This window comes from Rhynchophorus ferrugineus, unplaced genomic scaffold, assembly GCF_030347505.1.
Source record: "Rhynchophorus ferrugineus isolate W39M unplaced genomic scaffold, kcgeb_rfMv2 rfM1, whole genome shotgun sequence".
In the NCBI taxonomy this organism is placed as follows: Eukaryota; Metazoa; Arthropoda; class Insecta; order Coleoptera; family Curculionidae; genus Rhynchophorus; species Rhynchophorus ferrugineus.
The window spans coordinates 95,524,244-95,545,076 of NW_027472580.1; the positions used below are offsets into that span (position 1 = coordinate 95,524,244).

Here is a 20,833-nt window from a genome sequence, read left to right on the forward strand (position 1 = left end):
AATGTTTTAAAATGTATTTAATTTTCCTAAGTTATAAGTTGATAATGGCCAACGAGGCCCCTAATGTTCACTGGACCATTTTCGGTACTAAATGCTTGAATTGCTTGCAATGGTTCCCGTCGATAGGACGTTGAAGGACTTTCTCCAAATTTTCAAAATTTCGCTCCAAGCGCATTAGCCTTATCTCCTGCCTTAAGATCTTATCAAACAAACACAAAGGAACTACCCGGAATTAAAAGATACCACCATTAAACGTTACTATTTTCCGGCTATAGTAATATATCTGAATATGTAATTAAAAATGAACTTTGGCTATCTATATTTACATACATTAATAAGTTAATTACCTTTCCATAAACGTAGTAATATCTATACCGTAATTAATATGTAGTTAATTATATTGTTATAAATATATATAATCATTAACAGCACCATTTGCAAAATATAATTAATACGTAATCAATTAAATAATAAATTTACACTTAACAACATTAAAATCGATAAAAATATTGCTATTTATATGTTTACAGGTCCACTACTTTAATATATATAAAATAAAACGGCGTAAGTCCGGGAATATATCGCTGAATATGATCACAGGAATTTTATTAATTAACTTTATGAAGTTAAGTTGAGAGAAGCTATTATATCGAATATTGTTCAAAAATATAAAACAAAGTATCGTAAACGAGGGATAAATTATTAATTCTTGTTATACATTTTATTCTTTAAATTTTTCCTAGATTTAAGGGGTGTTGAATAACGATGCACTGTGTTAAAATTAAAATATGTAACACACATTTGTGAGATAAATCTAAAAAGTTCTTATTTAAAACATTCAAGTTTTGAAAAATCTACCATAATTTTTCGTTGGATTAACTACATGGAAATCTGGAATAAATTATTGAATAGTCTAAGAGATCATTTTAATACAAAATTGAATGTTAAAAAATGGATATATTACACATGTAGAAAACACTTGGAAAACTATTTTTCCTTCTTACAAATATCTCTATAGAACAGAAACAGGTAATATTCTTAAAAAGTTCTTCTAATTTTCTGTCAAATAAATACAATATTACAACAATGTTACATGTTTTAGGACACACTCAACAGATGATTATTTATTTCAATCAATCTGGAGAAAAGTTAATTTCTTTTGAACTGGAATTTAGAAAACATCATTAAACTGGAAGAAAATCAAAGAATTTCTACAGAGAGGGTATCTGTAAATTAGTTAAAAGACATTAAAGGTTTTATGATCAAACATCATATGAATAAAGTTAGAAGAAAGAAGAAGAATTAAGGTTAATTAAACCTGCAAGACAACACAGTGGCTCTTCACCTACTAGATATACAAAACTTCGTTTTTAGACTGAGGAAAATGAAGCCCTTGGATATTTTACAATAACATGTTATTAAAAAAATATGAATGAAATTGAGAAAGCAGAACCACTGTTCTTCATTGAATTAACTATATGGAAACATAAATTATTAGATCGTCCAGGATATTAGTTGTAATATCTAATTGAATCTAATAAACAGGTAGAACAGACTTACCAAACTATTTTCTATTCTTCTATGAAACAGAGAGAAGTAATATTTTTAGAAAGATATTTTAATTTTCTCTCAAATAAATACAATATTACAATGGGGTCATCGCCAAAACTATATAGACAGATACCAAAAAATGACCAATGATTACATTTTTTGAGACGCACTCAACAGATTTTATTATTTATTTCAATAACTCTAGAGAAAAGTTTATTTCTATTTAATTCGAATTTAGAAAACATAATTAAACTCGAAGAATTCAAAGAATTTTGACAGAAAAGGTACCACCAAATTACTTAAATGATAAACAAGGTTTGATGATGAAACATCATATAGTATTTTAACAAATATCTCTGTTTTTCGTTGTCCAGACCCGATGACAATATTGGGAAGGGTCCCGAAATTAGGAGAATCCCTATTAGGGCTCCTCGTAATGGACACGATATATTCCGGGACCTCTCGGAATGAGTTTGCTACGTTTTCGGCAGCTTATCAAGCTGTCAAAGTGTCATTGCCACGCCGACACTAACTTATAGCAGCAGACCCCGGCACGCCAACGTGTATTTAAATGAAGCAACTCGTAATCCTGCTGGAAATCGATCGAAACTACCTGCGGAGAAATAATAGATTTTTCCCTCCGCGAGCGTGTCGAGTGGTGACCGTCAAAACTCACTTTTCACCCAAGCAGAAAAAGGTATTTCGACCCGCTCCTACCTGAATCAGCGAATTTCCCTGACGGTCGTCGGTAAAACAACAGGAAAAGTCACTGACAATCACTAGCACACGCGGCCGAAGGCGCAAAACATCGAAGAAAAACGACGGGCGTCGCGAGCGGGAACCGATCGGTGGAATGACGGGCCGTGCGAGCGTCTCAAGGCGTCGCGGCGTACTGCAGTTTCGAGAGAACAGGCCGGCGGTTCGAGACAGTGTGGCGTCAGCGCGCATCGCCAACTACGATACGCTCGGACATTGGTTATAGTTTTTCTTCAGTGTTTTATCATTTATATATTGTTATAAATATCTGTTTATGGTTTATAGTCACCAAGCAAGCTTTAACCATTGAGGTGATCCACATAGAGTGTGAGCAAAGTAACAAAACGTATCAATCTTGGCGCTTTTAAAGTTGACATTTTACGCATTTTAGTTTATTTTAGCTTCGATATATAACAACATCCTAATATAAATAAAATAGTGAAAAAAATATTTCAATATATAATCTTTTTTGACACTATAATACAACTAATACATATCTTAAACGGCCACAATAGTCTGTAGTATATTTATTTTCAAAACCACCTTCAGAATCCACTAGAGTCTCAATCCCCATGATTAACAATTGTACATCCAAGTAATGTATTTTATTTTCATTGTAGAACATATTTACCTTTTATGTTTAGTTCTTGTTTCCTTCAGTGCTGTGTTTACTTGTCAAATCATTCTGATATCACTGTATTTCTCCGTAGTCTCCTCTGTTATAACCTGTGTTTATTTTTCTTGATAAAATTAGATTGAATCACTGCATTAACTCTAACGCATTTGCCATATCTGCAAAACAGATCCTCTTGTCTTTTGTTGTTCCCACTCTTATCACTCTGTCTTTGTATTGTCAGCGTTGAATCATAATCCCACATCCTGAAATGTTCATCCCCTCACTGTCGCATTCTGAGACACTATTGAAGTCAATAACTAATCTCTTAATTTCCAATCTAACACTATTTGTCAATTTGTTGGTTTCAAACCGAAGTTTGTTATTGTATAGAGTGTATTGTTTTCCACATTCCGAACAGTTCTTGCCCGGACATATTTTAATAAATTATTAAGTAATTATTTTCCACATCCCATACTAATTCAATTTTACTGAATATTCATTTATAAGGAGGAAGACGTTATACTCTGTGGCTATATTATTTTCTAATGTTTGAAGCCAAGGACTTTTGGAGGCTGATTCGGTTACGTGTTCGAACTTATCGGACAGCATTGTATCTTTTTCTAACTTGACTAAAATGAGGAACAAATTATCGTCTGGTATTAAAAGGAATTTACAAACTATACTAGTGAATAGGTTAAACATCTTGATGACGTAAGTTCACTGCTACTTTGAATGGACTATAGTTACTTACAGAGTCACAATAAAATATTAACAATAATTTGAGGATAAATTGATATCGGGTTTTTTTCATATCTTCTATGCATATAAAAATTAATTGCTACGTGTTCGATAAAACTCGAGAACTGCTGGACAGATTTGGCTAAATATTTGTGGAAATCCAGGGAAGGTTTGTATGGTGAGAAAATATGGAATAATTGCTAGGAAAATAATCAAAACAACAATTTTGATTACACATTGTCACTGTCATTTTCAACAACAGAGGAAAGTAAATAAATATGGGCTACCATTTTGTTTTCGGCTACCATTTCTCGGCACTGACAGTTTAATGCTTTATAACGACTTATATGTCATATGAATGTAGGTATTTTTGGTAGGGTCATCGATTCGATGATGTAAAAACGAAGTCAACATAGTGATATACATGTCAATTATGATGTAACTATATACCGAAATTTCAAATCGTGTTATACCAGATGTACCGAAAAAAAATTGTTTGATCTTTAAGAGAAACCATTCATTGAATCATTTTTCGGGCGGAACAAGGTCTGTAGAATACGGCGGATGTAATAAAATGTCGCATCCAAGTGCTCTTAACGCTCGGCGGGCCTCGCCATGTGGTATCCATGATTCCTTGCGCTTAGGGTTTTCAAAATAAATTCACTATTCATCACGTGTCGCTATTCGATACCATACCTTTGAAGCAGCATTTCACAGAAGATTTTTTGAGTTTTCATTTGTCTGTCATTCAATTAATGTGGCCTATACCATCCCATCACTTTTCCCATAGCTCCTAATCGATCACTAGTCGTTTATAAACCATATATAAAGCTTCTACTAATTGTTTTTAAGTTTAGGATGGGTCTTCATCTAATAAACCTTGCAGTTTCGATTCTTGAGACTGCTGAGTCTACCAGAACAGATAAAAGGACAAATTTATCACTTACTAGGAACGCTGTTACCACCATCAGATGCAGGTCATCAATTATTACAATTTTATTTTATAGACAATCCGGAATGCTAAAAATGATAAGCCTTGGAACACTGCGAAGTAAACTATTGTCTATAAAATATAAATGGTTCTTCATTAGAACAATGATTTGGTAAAAAAAATTGGAAAAAGCTTTTAGTGTGATGCCATGTGCTTACCAGCTGGCCGTCAGGTGGTTACACAACCAGTAGCTATTTATTGTCGGAGAAAAATTGCAAGATACATGTAGATAAAACAAAGTTCACCAGGTTATCTGGTATAAAATAATGAAAATAACAAAAAATTGAATTATCGCATTATTTTTCACGTATCCTTTCGACAAAAAATGACAGACGACGAACCGAAACTGTCATCGCGAACTCCCCCACTACATAATCTGCATCGAAACGAAAGCGTCACAATACGGCGGAAATAGAATTACATCTCGCAGAAAATACGAAAAGCCGCGTACCGGCCTGGCAGGACGACGAAGAAACGCTCGCAGCACCCGAACGGCGGCAGTCGAGAGGTGTCTCCCTGCTGCCAGCTGACAAACGACGAGAGACGAGAGACAACACAGGAAAATCCGGCTCTCGGGCGAGTTGTTTCGGTAACTTTCCTCGCTTGTCGACCGTTACACCGGGAACAATTGTTTGTGGCAGGATTAAGCGGAAAGCCGGCCACGATATTTATAGGTCAATATTTCGGGGGAGTTTCTGCATCGTGCAATCCTTCCCCGGCCCCATTCCAACCCGCCGGTACGTTTCCCTTTTTTATTTTTGCGGATTTCGCGGGATAAGATGCCCGCACGGAATCCTCGGGATTTCCTCCTTCTTCCTGCCCTTCCGTTCGGTAAACGAGACCCTCCTTAAGCTGGTCGTTGGTTTTGTACTTGTGTACGTATTGTGCTTCATATTAATCAGTAATATAACAGGCTATACTTACAATTAATTTGATTATAACTATAAGCTGTCCAAACAGGAGTTTATTTGGACTGGACCTACTCTTTAACGTGGGCTCCGAACCACGGTCCTCGACATGGGGATGCAAGGGCTTTTCTCCAGAGGGGAAGAGTCAAGGGTCAACCACTGGTGTTTAGTTGCGGACTGGCATCAGTCTTGCATTCATTGAGATCCCACCCAACACGACAAGAAAATCAAGAAATGGGAAAATGTCATTAAGACGGAAAGACAATTACAGTTATATAGGGCAAACATTGTTAAAAAGAGGAAATTAATTGATAAAGAGGATAGTAAAATAGAGGAGGTTATACTACATATATAAAAGAGGGAAAATAATGCCCTGGGAGTAGTGCAATCGAAATAGTGCAAATATGGGTACTAGCGAGGAAGGTGAATGGGAAGACAACCCTTCTCTTCTTCAGAACGGAGAATAAAGATGAATGGGAGGACATCCTCCCATTCAAGGGGTGTTCTTCTTTTTTATCAGCTGGAGAAAAGTTCTGTGTGAAGTGGGTGCCATGCGAGCTCACTTTTGACCAAAAATAACGACGAGTTGATGATTCGGAGCAGTTTTTGAAGATGATCAAGCGTAATAAACCCGAGTTTTTGCATCGATATGTGACAGTGGATGAAACATAGCTCCATCATTTTACTCCGAAGTCTAATCAACAGTCATCCGAGTGGAATGCACACGATGAACCCGCTCCAAAGCGTGGGAAAGCGCAACAGTCAGCTGACAAAATTATGGCGTCTGTATTTTGGGATGCGCATGAAATAATTTTCATTGACTACCTTGAAAAAGGAATCACCATAAACAGCGACTTTTACATAATCTTATTGGATCGTTCGAAAAACGGCCACATTTGAAGAAAAAGAAAGTGCTTCACCAATACAATGCACCGTGTCAAAAATCAATGAATTGGTATTCGAATTGCTTCCTCATCCATTGTATTCTTCAGATCTGTCCGCCAGCGACTATTTCCTGTTCTCAGATCTCAAAAGAATGCTCGTCGGGAAGAAATTTTCGTCGAATGAATAGATGATCGACGAAACTGAGGCCTATTTTGAAGCAAAGAACAAATCGCACTACAAAAATGGTATCGAAAAGTTGGAGGGTCGCTATAATCAGTGTATCACCCTTGAAGGGAATTATGTTGAATAAAAAAACTAATTTTGCCAAAAAAATGTGTTTTATTCTGGTAAAGACCGTTCGAAATAGGGCCACATTTGAAGAAAAAGAAAGTGCTTCACCAATACAATGCAAAATGTCAAAAATCAATGAATTGGAATTCGAATCGCTTATTCATCCATTGTATTCTTCAGATCTGGCCCCCAGCTATTATTTCCAGTTCTCAGATCTCAAAAGAATGCTCGCTGGGAAGAAAGTTTCGTCAAATGGAGATTTGATCGACGAAACTGAGGCCTATTTTGAAGTAAATGACAACTCGTACTACCAAAATGGTATCGAAAAGTTGGAGGGTCGCTATAAACAGTATATCACCCTTGAAGGGAATTATGCTAAATAAAAAAACTAATTTTGCCAAAAAATGTGTTTTATTCTGGTAGGCCGCAGACTTATCAACTGACCTGTTATACACTTTGTCTTGGTACTATTAAAACAAGAGATCAATGAAATGTGTGATATCTCGGACTTCAAAAGATGACAAAACACACAAAACATGGTAAAACACCAAAGGCGAAGAGGAATAGTGGACGAAACCCAAAGTTAACAGACAGAGGTATGTGAATGGTACTTCGAGGACACTTCGATGGAAACTATTAAGAACCTGTTCGAATTTATGTACGGAAAGTGTTGCAACTATTTAAAAAGCTAATTATTTATTTTTTTATTTTATCCATTCTGACTTGACCCTTTGACTCTCGTATTATTTTTATAATATTTTCACGCATCTCTTAGATATTAGTATGTTTTACTACTTTTAAAAAACTATACGGTTTTACTAGCACGAGATGTCTTGACAGCACGCGATTTTCATCAAAGTCGACGCTTTTACGGCCACATATAACACCGCGTACATAACTTATTTATGACATAATTTGTATATAGCATAAACTCGATAATATCTGAGCAGAGGCGCGCCCAACCACATTCCCAACGCAAACGACCAATAACTCAGTCCTATATCGACACAAGACAAACGTAAAAGAACACAACCCGCAATAGGAACAAGTCGTCGCTGTTTCCTCTAGAACATATTAATTTTCCGGAGGTTGTGTGGAGACCGCGCCCCTCCCACACCCTTCCGTCGAGGTGGGAACCATTGAAATAGTGCTGCGTCTAACGTGAGTTCGAGGTGTTAACGAAGACGCGGGGAGGGTGATTTAGTAAGTAGGAGGACTTAACTAGATACAGTCACGAAGCTTTGATCTCCGTTTATGCAAAAATGACTGCGAGGAACGTAACTTGTAATGGACAGGTCGAATTAGTCACGAAAGCCGAGGTTTTACACAAATAACTAATGCAGTCACGAAATATTTTTTCTACATGTTTCAGGTGTTGTATTTTTGCTAATATAGGAGATGGACAGAATAATATAAAGACCTGAAATGTACATTTATATTAATAACATTCACGTTATTAATAATATTCATTTCTAGTAAAGTCTAGGAATAGATTCTAGTGAAGTGTGTGAATAGTTTTAATGTTGTCCCGTTCATGTAATAAAACATCCGCCAATCGCTTCACTAATGTTGGGGATGAAAACCTGCTAATCACTTCCTGCTCTAAAACTTCACGTAACGACAGAAAAAAGATGTTTGATGATATTCTAACGGTCTTTAAATTAAGACTAAACGTTTTTGTCTATATGTCTATATGTCTGGGCATATTATCATCTTGGAATATGACAGTGTTGGGCATCAATATGCTAGTCATAGTAAATACTTCATCATTCAGGATGACCACATCCCTCTAATCATCAAGTATCCAAATTTGACCATTACTACATAATTTCTTTGACGTCTTAGCGTTAGCTTCATTTATAAAGAGTTTTGAAATCACAACCTTTACATGAATACTAAGTTTGTAGAATAGTCCTCCTACGTTGTCTGAAAAGAATCTGTCTGTTTTTGGATGCATCCACTATTTCTCTTTATCAATGATGTTTTACCATGTCTTGTGCATGCTACAATTATACTGTCGAATACTGTCACTCGTGAATGAAATTTAAACTAATGAACAATTTGCCCCGTGAGAGATCACACATTTCACTGATAGCTTTTTTAAACTCAGAGAACAAAGCGTATAACATACTAAAATATAATAATCATTTCAATATATTTTACTTAGATAAATATTCAATTAGAGTACTATAACTTCTTAAATAGGTCAAATTTTGGGTCGAATAAGGTACACAGATTTAACATATTTAGAACAGCTGATAATTGATGATTGTCTATGTTAACGAAAAAAAGTTCCTACTTTTTGAATAAATTGTATGGACAATAACACAGATAATAATGCTCCCCAGAATCTTACTGATTGTATCAGCTATGAAACATGTAGTGTTTAAAACATAAACGTGTAATTTACTTCAAATCTGTTTTATTTTAAGAATTAGTGTCCTATTGAATACAATACGTGGCGGTACATTTAATGCTGCCTATCAAATATTCCAATATTTACGAAACCCTTAACCTACTCCACTGATTACAAACCTAAACGTACGTTTTTTCTAAAGAAACATGGGGCTGCTGAGTAATCATGGCACTTCTACTTTCTTCTTCAAGAGGCTGTTAGTGAAAGGTTCTGAGATGATTTACCTAGTGTAAGCAACAAGGAGCTGCAATAAAAGACCTTGGCTACAAAGAGCTTCATATACCTGTTGTAATAATATTTTCTCAATTTTTTTTTAAACAACAAGGAATATTTTCAAAATCACATTTTATTTCAATTGGATGTATTAGGTGCTTGCGTGTATTTTGATCTACGATGCCTCTTGGTTGTAATGCGAAGTATAGCAATAGGTTAAGGTAAACAACTATTAAACAACCTATTCTAATTGTCAAATTTGATGATTTTTTAGTGTATAGTTGCTGCTTCGTCACATTCCTGTTGTCAATATGGGTTTCAACGATTTAAAAATGATGGACACAAAAATTTTAAACACATAAAGAGAACTAATTGCAAGACTTATTGGTTATATGTCCAGCTCAGTCTCTCATAGACTAGAAATGTTATTTTGAACTGTTTCAAACTTGTGATTTCCATGCTTGTTAGACAGAAAATGAATATTTTATATTACGTGTTTTGTAGAGAAATGACAGACAATGGAAAATAGATCTACTACGAAAATGCCAAGTGCAAAAACTATGGGTTAGTACAGGAGAAGCCATGCACATTGACGCAAAACCAGAAAATATACGGCCATAAAATGTTGCTGTGCTACGAGCTTTTAAATCCGAATGAAACTGTTAATGCAGATGTCTACCGATGTCAATGGATCAAATTTGACAACGTATTGTTGCAAAAAGGTCCAGTGATAACGAGAAACAAACACAATGTCATCCTCTTCAATGACAACGTCTAGCTAAACATTGAAAAAGTTGTGAATGTTGTTTACACTGTTGTTGATCGATCCAGATCAGAAAACTTAGCGCCCTCTGATTAGCGTTTTTTCAGATCAATATAATATTGCACTGTTTCAAAATTCTGAAGAAATGCGAAAATATTGATAAGATAAAGCCATATTGACAGAATGATCAAAAACATTTTCAGAAAATATTTTGATTAATATATTTTGTACCATTTTTTCTCAATAAAAACCTTCCTAAAGATTTATACAAACACCTAATATATTAAAAAAAAGTATTATAAACTATGTTAGTGTGCAAAAAAAAGACTTATGTTTACCCACCTCTTTCAGTACAGATAGAATCTCAAGATTCCCACCTTTTTATACCGAGTGTTACTTTATTATCCGCAAAAATATAACAATAATAAATCAATATTCGATATCGGACGGTCCCATTGTACCTAGCAAATTGGAAAACGGCCGAGAAAAAATGATATTTTCCAACCGAAGGCCTTATTTAGACGGCGCGAGAAAAAAATAATAAAGAAAAACGATAATAAAGGAAACTGTCGATGCGTAGTAGTGTCCGAGAGCAGATTTCTCGACTCCAAATCCCCGCTGAATAAAATGATAATGCCGGAGGGAGGCGACCGGTATTAAATTTGAAATCAGCAGACGTTGTGGAGTAGTACGAGAGATGACGGAACGGGTGGCGGCGAGGGGCGCGGGGTCGTGGAGGTTGGGGGGCGGACGAGGACCGTACAGAAGAAAAACCGGTCTCGTTTTATTCGGACAAAATGGGGTTGTTTCATACGAGATTTGTTTAGCTTTAGGGGCGAATTTGTAAGTCCGTGCCGTTACGGCTTGTAAAAATGTAAAAGGAAAAAGCGGGGCTCTTGCGTGCGTTGAATTTTTTTTTTGGGTCTCCGGACTGTCGCTAAAGTTTTAATAGGATCAAGTGAAGTGGACGACGGCAGATCTGTTCTGGATCATAGGCCTTGATTTATATAGTCGATGTGTCCAGTTCTAAGGCTTTAGTAATATTTATCCGAACTTTATGACGTCATGCTTCTACTCTTCCATAGATTTTTACTTAATATTTACGTATAATGCATTCATCAAATTCTGTTGTTGATATTTTGTCACTTTAGATGTTTGTTCAGAAAAATTGCTACAATTACGAGGGTCACTATCTATATTTCGGGAATTGGCAACACTGTTGTCATTTGAGTCCATCTGACGGTTCCATCGTAAAGTTTGACAGTTTTTAACGATTTACGTACTCAGAACATTTTGTCGCATGGACGCTATTTGTTTAATTTATATTTAGTTGAAAATTTCGTCTCGCAACAAATTGGAACTGAATCGTGAACATTTTCCTGCCATGATTTTTTACGATTTTCGACGTGGTTTATCACAAGTGTGCATCAATCAACTTAATTTGACTTTTGGCGATGAAGCTCCATCAACAACCACCGTGTATCGCTGGTTTAGTGAATTTAAGAAAGTTATGTTCGCGTTGGATTCCACGCGTTTGACGTGACCACGTGAAAGACGTTTATAAAATCGTGACAGGTGACGAATCATGGATATATTCGTATGAGCCCGAAAGTAAGCAGCAGTCGACTGTATGAGTGTTCCAAGATGAACTAAATCCAACAAAATTAGTTCGCCTACGAAAGCACTTCAAAGAAAATGGTGGCCTGTGGTATTTAGAGTATCGTAGAACAGTAAATTCTGATTAGTACCAACCATTTCTTTGCCAGAAGCCTTCGATAAAATAAGGAAAACAAGAGACTATATGAGCACTCAAAACATCAAATTGAGGGGTCATCTGCCGTACAGTCCTGATTGGGTGCCAAACGACGAAACGAAGAAGCTATTGAAGCGTTCAAAAATCATGTTTTGAAGATACTTCATTTGGGACGGAATAAATGCTTTGAAAATTAGTTTAAGCGTATACAAAAGTGTATCGATTATCGTGGCGAGTACACGGAAAAATAATAAAAATATATTCGCAGCTTAACTATGTGTTTTTTTCCTATTCCCGAAATATAAATAGTGACCCTCGTATTAGACGAATAAATTAATGTTAAAGGATTTACAATATATGGTATTACCATGGATTAAATCACATCGGGTACATTTGCATTGAACTGCATATTGAATCCTCAATGAAAGTGAAAAATACGTTAAGAAGCGTTAGATATGTCTGAATTTGTACTGAGTAAATCGCATTTCCTGAAAGATTTACATTTTTACTTTATTTTTATGTCAGAAAATGTCAAAATCATAGAATTTTACATTTAAATGATGTTGTTTAACAGATGTGTAACATTAATAGTATTAACACTATAATAAAAAAGATACGTAGACCGAACGTAGATTTAATTATGTTTTCATACAAATTATATATTTAGATTCGGCTAACATCCGTGTTTGTTTATTCGTTCCCCTAAATCATAACATAAATACCGACAGGATAAGCCGTAAGGCACACTGTGTAACTACCGTCTTCGGTCATCGTCTTAATTGATTGCCCATTTGCCAAAACTGTCAGATCCAAACTGCAAATTTATGTTTCGATTAATATACGAGGACGATTTAAAGTCGACAATCAAATGTTTTGAAAAATTCTGCGATTGATAATATATAATGAATAATAATCGTAATAAAAATGGTCATTTTCATTTTGCTGTCTTGAATAAAACAATAACTATTCCAATAGTATTATAGTATTATTATCAAAAAAATCAACTTACCACTGATCCCTTAAATGTAAAATCCACTTCATAACAGAAAGAGGAGCTGTGCAACTGTTATAAAAACCAAGGAAGTCATTCAACAAGTTTGAGAATATTTATATGCGAATATGTGGCTATATATCTATCCTGATGGATATATTATGTCTCAATTTAGAGAAATTACAAAGTTACAACGGAAAAACTTGATTTCAGTGTCCATGTCATGTATGATATCTGGAATCCTTATTCGGGGTAAAGGATATAATTATACGAATATTAATTTCTCGAAGAAGATACTCATCCAGAAGGAGACAGTTTTTATGAATGCATCTTAAAAGCAAAATATGTAATAAGTAAAGGATGTAATTATTCGAACATTAATTTCTTGAAGAAGATACTCATCCAGAAGGAGACAGTTTTTATGAATGCATCTTAAAAGCAAAATATGTAATAAGTAAAGGATGTAATTATTCGAACATTAATTTCTTGAAGAAGATACTCATCCAGAAGGAGACAGTTTTTATGAATGCATCTTAAAAGCAAAATATGTAATAAGTAAAGGATGTAATTATTCGAACATTAATTTCTTGAAGAAGATACTCATCCAGAAGGAGACAGTTTTTATGAATGCATCTTAAAAGCAAAATATGCAATAAGTAAAGGATGTAATTATTCGAACATTAATTTCTTGAAGAAGATACTCATCCAGAAGGAGACAGTTTTTATGAATGCATCTTAAAAGCAAAATATGTAATAAGTAAAGGATGTAATTATTCGAACATTAATTTCTCGAAGAAGATACTCATCCAGAAGGAGACACTTTTTTTGAATGCATCTTAAAAGCAAGATATACTCAATAGAAAATTCAAGAGCGTTACATTACTTGAAGCAGAATATTCAACAAGAAAAAAAAATTCATTGTTTCCTGAATTCATATTCCTCCAAGATTTCGTCAAAATTTAGATATCTGACAGGGCTAATGGAATAACCACCAAGGACGCCATATTAGTAATTTATTTTATTCTATTTACTTCTTTTATTTTTATTAAACTTAATATAAATAGATCAATGACTTTTCTTTAAAGAAATATCAACGCCTTAATATATATCTTGCTGGCCAATTTTCAAAACTAATCTTTCTCGATTTCCCTGCGTTTGAGTAACAATTTAAACAATATACAGGAAAAATAAAATAGTACTAAAGTAAAACACACCAAAAGTAATGATTATAAGAAAAGAGAAATAAGTAATAAGAACAAGTCTTGGTGAAGACATGCTGAAAGAATTTGCTGTCGTCTGGCATAATTGAATTCACTACTACTTTGAAAAAATTTGGAGGCACAGTGTCTCCTTTTCGACAATATCTCACACAGCTAACAAAAGTATCGTAAGAAGCCTGAATGATTCAAAAAATAGGAAAACACTATATGCAACTGATATAATATATTTTGGTCATATTGCAACAGTGCCTTTAGAGTATCGTAGAACAGTAAATTCTGATTGATACACAATCATTTATTTGCCAGAATCCTTCAATGAAATAGCGAAAACAAACAAGAGACGCCGGATTCTCCTTCATCATGACAATGTGAGCTCTCAAACAAGAGACTATTTGAGCACTCAAAACATCGAATTGATGGGTCATCTGCCGTACAGCCCTGATTGGGTTCCAAACGACAAAACAGAGAAGCTATTAAAGCGTTCAAAAATCATGTTTTGAAGATTCTTCATTTGAGATGGAATAAATGCTAAAAGAAAAGAGAAATAAGTAATTAGAACAAATCTTGGTGAAAAACATACAATTTGCTGTCGTCTCGCATAATTGAATTCACTACTACTTTGAAAAAAATTGGAGGCACAGTGTACTTTTCGACAATATCTCACACTGCTAGCGGAAGTATAGTAAGAAGCCTGAATGATTCAAGAAAATAAGAAAACAATATATGCAACTGATATAATATATTTTAGAGAAGTACAAGTTTTTTTAATAGATAATTAGCGGGTTTAGATTTTGGTTAAAATACAAGGACAATCCGAAAAAAATCTTCATATAACTAAGTTTCTCACTGAGCTTATTCCAGCCGTAACTCCATCGTTCTTTTTTCCCTCCATCTAGCATCTCTCCCCACCCCTCCCATTCCATTCTATCTGATCTCAATTGGCCTCCGCCCGTCAGCCTTCATTAAAACTTTCTCGCCACCACCCCCACCCCCGTCCCGTTTTTGCCAACAATTTATGGCAAGTTATAGTTCGAAATTTTATTCGCTACTATAGGGTGTGTTTAAATCTCAATCAGTGTCGCTTAAAGGTGAAATATTTAAGGAATCTCGTCGACAAGACGGGCGGGGGGTATTGAAATATTCAGGTGGTGTCGTGATTACGCCGGGGGGCCATAGGGTAAGGCTTTTTTTCCTGTTTTGTTGTTATATTTCACGGAGATTGTAGCTGGGCCTCTGCTGACGATAACGTCGTTGCCGTTGGAGTAAATTTTCATGAAGACGATATAAAAGAGAAATATCGTACATCAGAGGGGATTGCGTTTAATGTTGTTTTTCTTCTTAGTTATTGCGGACGCAAATATTGTTGTGTTATAAATATATAATATATATATATATATATATATATATATATATATATATATATATATTTGTATATGTATATATATACATATATATATATATATATATATATATATATATATATATATATATTTGTATATGTATATATATACATATATATATATATATATATATATATATATATATATATATATATATATTTGTATATGTATATATATACATATATATATATATATATATATATATATATATATTTGTATATGTATATATATATATATATATATATATATATATATATATATATGTTATATATATATATATATATATATATATATATATATATATTTGTATATGTATATATATATATATATATATATATATATATATATATATATATATGTTATATATATATATATATATATATATATATATATATATATATATGTATATATATATGGTAACGATATCTAGCTATAATGATATATGTCCCAAAATTTATATCACTACATAGTATAAAACAAAGTCGCCTTTTCTGTCCCTATATCCCTATGTGCGCTTAAATCTTTAAAACTACGCAACGGATTTTGATGCGGTTTTTTTCAATAGATAGAGTGATTCAAGAGGAAGGTTTATATGTATAATACATGCATAATATACTAAGGCAACATTGCTAATTTTAGAGGTTTCTAACGTGATGTCGTAAATTAACCTATTTTTTTAGGCTTATTTAGCAATTAGCAAAAACGCTGCCTAACCCTACGAGTTAGATCAAATTAATGTACTACAGTATTGTACACCATAAAAAGGTCTACAAAAAAGTCCGCGATGGTATATGTTTATCTTTTAGGGATAACCCACATTAACCATTTTTATTGTTTACTTTTTACGTGAGAAAATGGCTTATTTACGAAGCTATTTTAAGCAATACGGCATTAATCCTTATCGAATTAAGTACCTTAAATACAGTGTGCAATTAATATAGATCAATATGGTTAAAAATGTGTAATGTAATAAAAATTGTATGAATTTAGATATTCCAAAGATAGCAGGAAATCTTCATAGTAAGTATAGGAGAAGAGGAATTGTTTTACTCCAAATTTAATGCGTGCAGGCCAAGGGCAGTAATGAATGAACCAAAAATACTGGATCGATTTTAATCATGTTTTCATTGAGTGACATAGGCATATATATTTTATGCCCGTGCGAAGCCGGGGCGGGCCGCTAGTATATTATATATTAAAAATACACAAATAATGAACACCTAAGTACATACTCAAGTAATATAATCATAAATATATTATTTTATGATGTCTACTGATATATGATACTACTATTTATTTTATGGCGTCAAATTTATTATTTGGTGTTCTTGATAGCCAAAATAATGGAAGGAAATAAAATCTTTGCATTATTAAACAATCATGCAGAGTAATCCAAGAGCAGTAAAAACTTGGGAAGGAGTTACTACTAAGGAAAAAATATAAATAAAAAAACATATATAGTTTTCCTATACTTTGAATTATTGAGGCTTCTTACGATACTTCTGTTAGCTGTGTGAGATATTGTCAAAAAGGAGACACTGTGCCTCCAAACTTTTTGCAAGTAGTAGTGAATTTAATTATGCTAGACGACAGCAAATACTTTCAGCATGTTTTCACCAAGACTTGTTCTTATTACTTATTTCTCTTTTCTTATAATCATTACTTTTGGTGTGCTTTACTTTAATACTTTTTTATTTTTCCTGTATATTATTTAAATTGTTTCTCAAACGCAGGGAAATCGAGAAAGATTAGTTTTGAAAATTGGCCAGCAAGATATATATTAAGGTGTTGATATTTCTTTAAAGAAAAGTCATTGACAGTCATCTTTTGTTGGTAGAATTTTCATACATTTCCATACATTTCCTGAAATATAGGCAAGATGTATAGAATCGAATGGCCAAGGACAATTGAAAACTCCCCAGCCTACTATAGTAAAACACATTTTTTTGGAAAATTTTTTTATTCAACATAATTCACCCTTCAAGGATGATACACTGATTATAGCGACACTCTAACTTTTCGATACCATTTTTGAAGTACGATTTTTCTTTTGCTTCAAAATAGGCCTCAATTTCGGCGATGATCTCTTCATTCGACGAATCTTTCTTCCCATCGAGCATACTTTTGAGATCTAAGAACAGGAAATAGTCGCTGCTGACCAGATCTGGAAAATACGGTGGATGAGGAAGCAATTCGAAGCCCAATTCAAGGATGTTTGCCCTCGTTTTCACTAACCTGTGACACGGTGCATAGTCTTTTTCTTCAAATGCGGCGATTTCGTCCTTGAAATGGTCCAATAATGCTATATAATATTCGCTGTTGATGGTCCTTCCTTTTTTAAGGTAGTCAATAAAAATTATTCCATGCGTGTCCCAATATACAGACGCCATAACCTTACCAGCCGGCGTTTTCCCACGCTTTGGAGCGGGTTCATAGTGTGCAGTGCACTCGGATGACTGTCGATTGGACTTCGGAGTGAAATGATGGAGCCATATTTCATCCATTGTCACATATCGACGCAAAAACCTGGGTTTATTATGCTTGATCATCTTCAAACACTGCTCTGAATCATCAACTCGTCGTTGTTTTTGGTCGAAAGTGAGCTCGCGCGGCACCCGCTTTGCACAGAGCTTTCTCATACCCAAATATTTGTGAATTATATGATGTACACGTTCAGTTGATATCTTTAGAGTATCTGCTATTTCATTCAATTTCAATTCATAGTCATTCAAAATCATTTTGTGTTTTTTTAATGTTTTCGTCGAAAGCAACCTCTTTTGGGCATCCACTGCGTTCACCCCCTTCGGTACTCATTTCACCACGTCTAAACTTAGCATACCAATCCTTGATGGTTAATTTTCCTACGGCAGTGTTCGGAAACTAGCCATCAAGCCGAGTTTTTGCTTCAACTGTATTTTTTCCCTTCAAAAATCTATATTTAGTAACACCCGAAATTCCTTTTTATCAATTTTTTTTTAAATTAACAAAAGTTGCTTCACTGAAAATGATATAATTCACAAACTAATGATCCGGCAGCTGTCAAATTTATACACGCATCTTTTGAGCGTTAGGGCTAACTAAAAACATATTGATTTAATTCTAGTAGTGCCATCTATGTGTCAGGCCGTGGGCTTTTCAATTGATCTGTCACTTTAAATAAATAATGTTTTCCATTTTCTTGACAATTATATAGAATTTTTTTCGAAAAAAAAACGGTAATGAGTTTTTGGTGCACCTGGTATGTTTCTTCATAGTACTGTTGCTAAAAAAGTTAGCCATAAAATTTCGAGACTCATAAAAAACCGGTGTCATTAACAGTGGGGATAATATCAGTGAGGACCTGCTAATTACATAGCAAAAACCCCTTTCCATGACACCGAGCGATTATAATCAGAACAAAAATCTGCCCGTTAATTGGTCAAAGACAAACTGGGCATTCATCTTCCCCAAAGACATACCGAAACTGGAATACGACAGACCGCCCGCTGGCGGCGTCAGGGGGTGTGGGGGGCGAGGCCGGTGAAATCATTGTCTCGACACCGCGTCTAATTGCCCATTTGAACGGGCGGTCGCCCGGGGACGCGCGAATAAAGGGCGTCGCGACGCCGCTCTTAATTGCGACGACAAATTAAATAAAACCACCGCGCAAATCCGACCGCCGCCAGGAAACGGAACGGACCGGGAATTATGACTCCGTCAACGGGCGTACGATCCTCCAGGTTGCTTTACGAGGTGTGTGTGTCACACTATTACGGTCGTGAAATGTTCCACGGTATGCACCGGGATTGTTCCCTTCTTTAATTACACATCACTTCCGTAACTATTTAAACCAAGATTTAGTTTTCATTATTTTTTCGTCCAAATAAAAAATTCAATTACTGAGAAAGTAATGTATAAAACGTGTTCTCCTCCCTATATTTCAAATCATATTCGATAGCTGCGTATTGAAAACAGCCTTTGGAGTCATTTTATTTATATTTATCACTCTAATTCACTTTGTTGTTTACAGTTGACTACTACAGCTATACATTGTTGTAAATAGTTATAACAATAAGTATACATTACCCAATTTATATACAATATTTTCAACGAAGTGAAACAAGACGAGCTTAGGTCTTTCTAATCTCGACGTCTCAGTTTTAATTGCTTCACACTTTACATGATGTATCTAAACTTTTCTCTCTAAGAGTATGTCACATTAAATGGGTCTATTAGCTTATTAATAGATGTTTTTAGGTTTAGACATTCCCAAAGATATAATTAGGTTCATCTACCCCAATTAAAAACTACCCTCATTAAAAAAAGAAAGATTGACATAAGACATTCTTAGTATCAACAAACATCCACCACAGCTATGGCTTGCTCCGTATCTTCTACCACACCCAACTGAAATGACAGTGAATAATGGTTTACACAAAATTCACATATATAGACAGATGCTACATTAGAGACATATAGACAGAAGTGATCCTGAAATTCTTAATTTGCAAAACCTTCATAATATCCGAACCAGGTTTCTAAGGGAATGAACGTAACTACCTCAGGCATGTACTGTTTCAAAATAAATACAGCTTAAGGGATATAAATATGTTCCACCAGATGAACAGTAATATAAACATATCACATTATAAAGAGAGCGAGAGAGAAAAAGACCAAAGAATTGTCCTAACAAGTTGTTCTCGTCTTTCTTTAGGCAGCTTCAGGCCGCATTTGTGGTATACTAAAGAGATACGCCATCAGAACAGTTCTTAAAATCACACATGAAGAAGTGTTTCAATCAACGGTCATATGGTTGTCACAACGATATGGTGTTGGCTATAACATTCACTTCTATGACGTCAAGATTCTAGTCGTGTTTTAACTTGTTTCTTCCATTATTTCTATTCCTTTTTTCTTATCTTCTATTTTTTCTTGCACTAACATCACATTCGCCAAGAAGTTTGTAACATCATATGATTGCCACATTTAATTTTAGACACTTTTCCCATAATTGAATGACATTTCTTTGGCGAACACCATCTAGAATTATCGGAACATGTTCAGCTTCCAGAGCTACCCAAAATGAAGACCAGTGTATGCCATCGAAAACAGAGCGAGAAACAATAAAATAACAATAGCATCCTTTACATATCCCACGACATGTCCATTTCCTCACAAATTAAAACCTTGACTTTCAGTACTATTAAGAACCTGTCTGCTATATGTAGCATACTTAAGCAAGCTCTGTCTCCTATTCTGGTGTTATACAAGAGTTGTATTAGCTCGATATTGACATCAGAATGGAGTCTGTTCTCATGTATCATTGCTATCAACTTGATTTCCATAAAAGTTTGTATTATAC

General features: G+C 34.5%; 1 protein-coding gene across 1 annotated transcript in view; it reads right to left on the minus strand.

Annotated features, from left to right (window-relative positions):
* The window catches only part of LOC143193013 (uncharacterized), a 313,088-nt gene extending 310,724 nt beyond the window's left edge, over positions 1 to 2,364 (minus strand). Inside the window, exon 1 of the mRNA XM_076398939.1 lies at positions 2,269 to 2,364. The gene's annotated coding sequence lies outside the window, so the exon portion shown is untranslated. The remainder of the gene's footprint in view (positions 1 to 2,268) is intronic.
* Between the last annotated feature and the right edge of the window lie 18,469 nt (positions 2,365 to 20,833).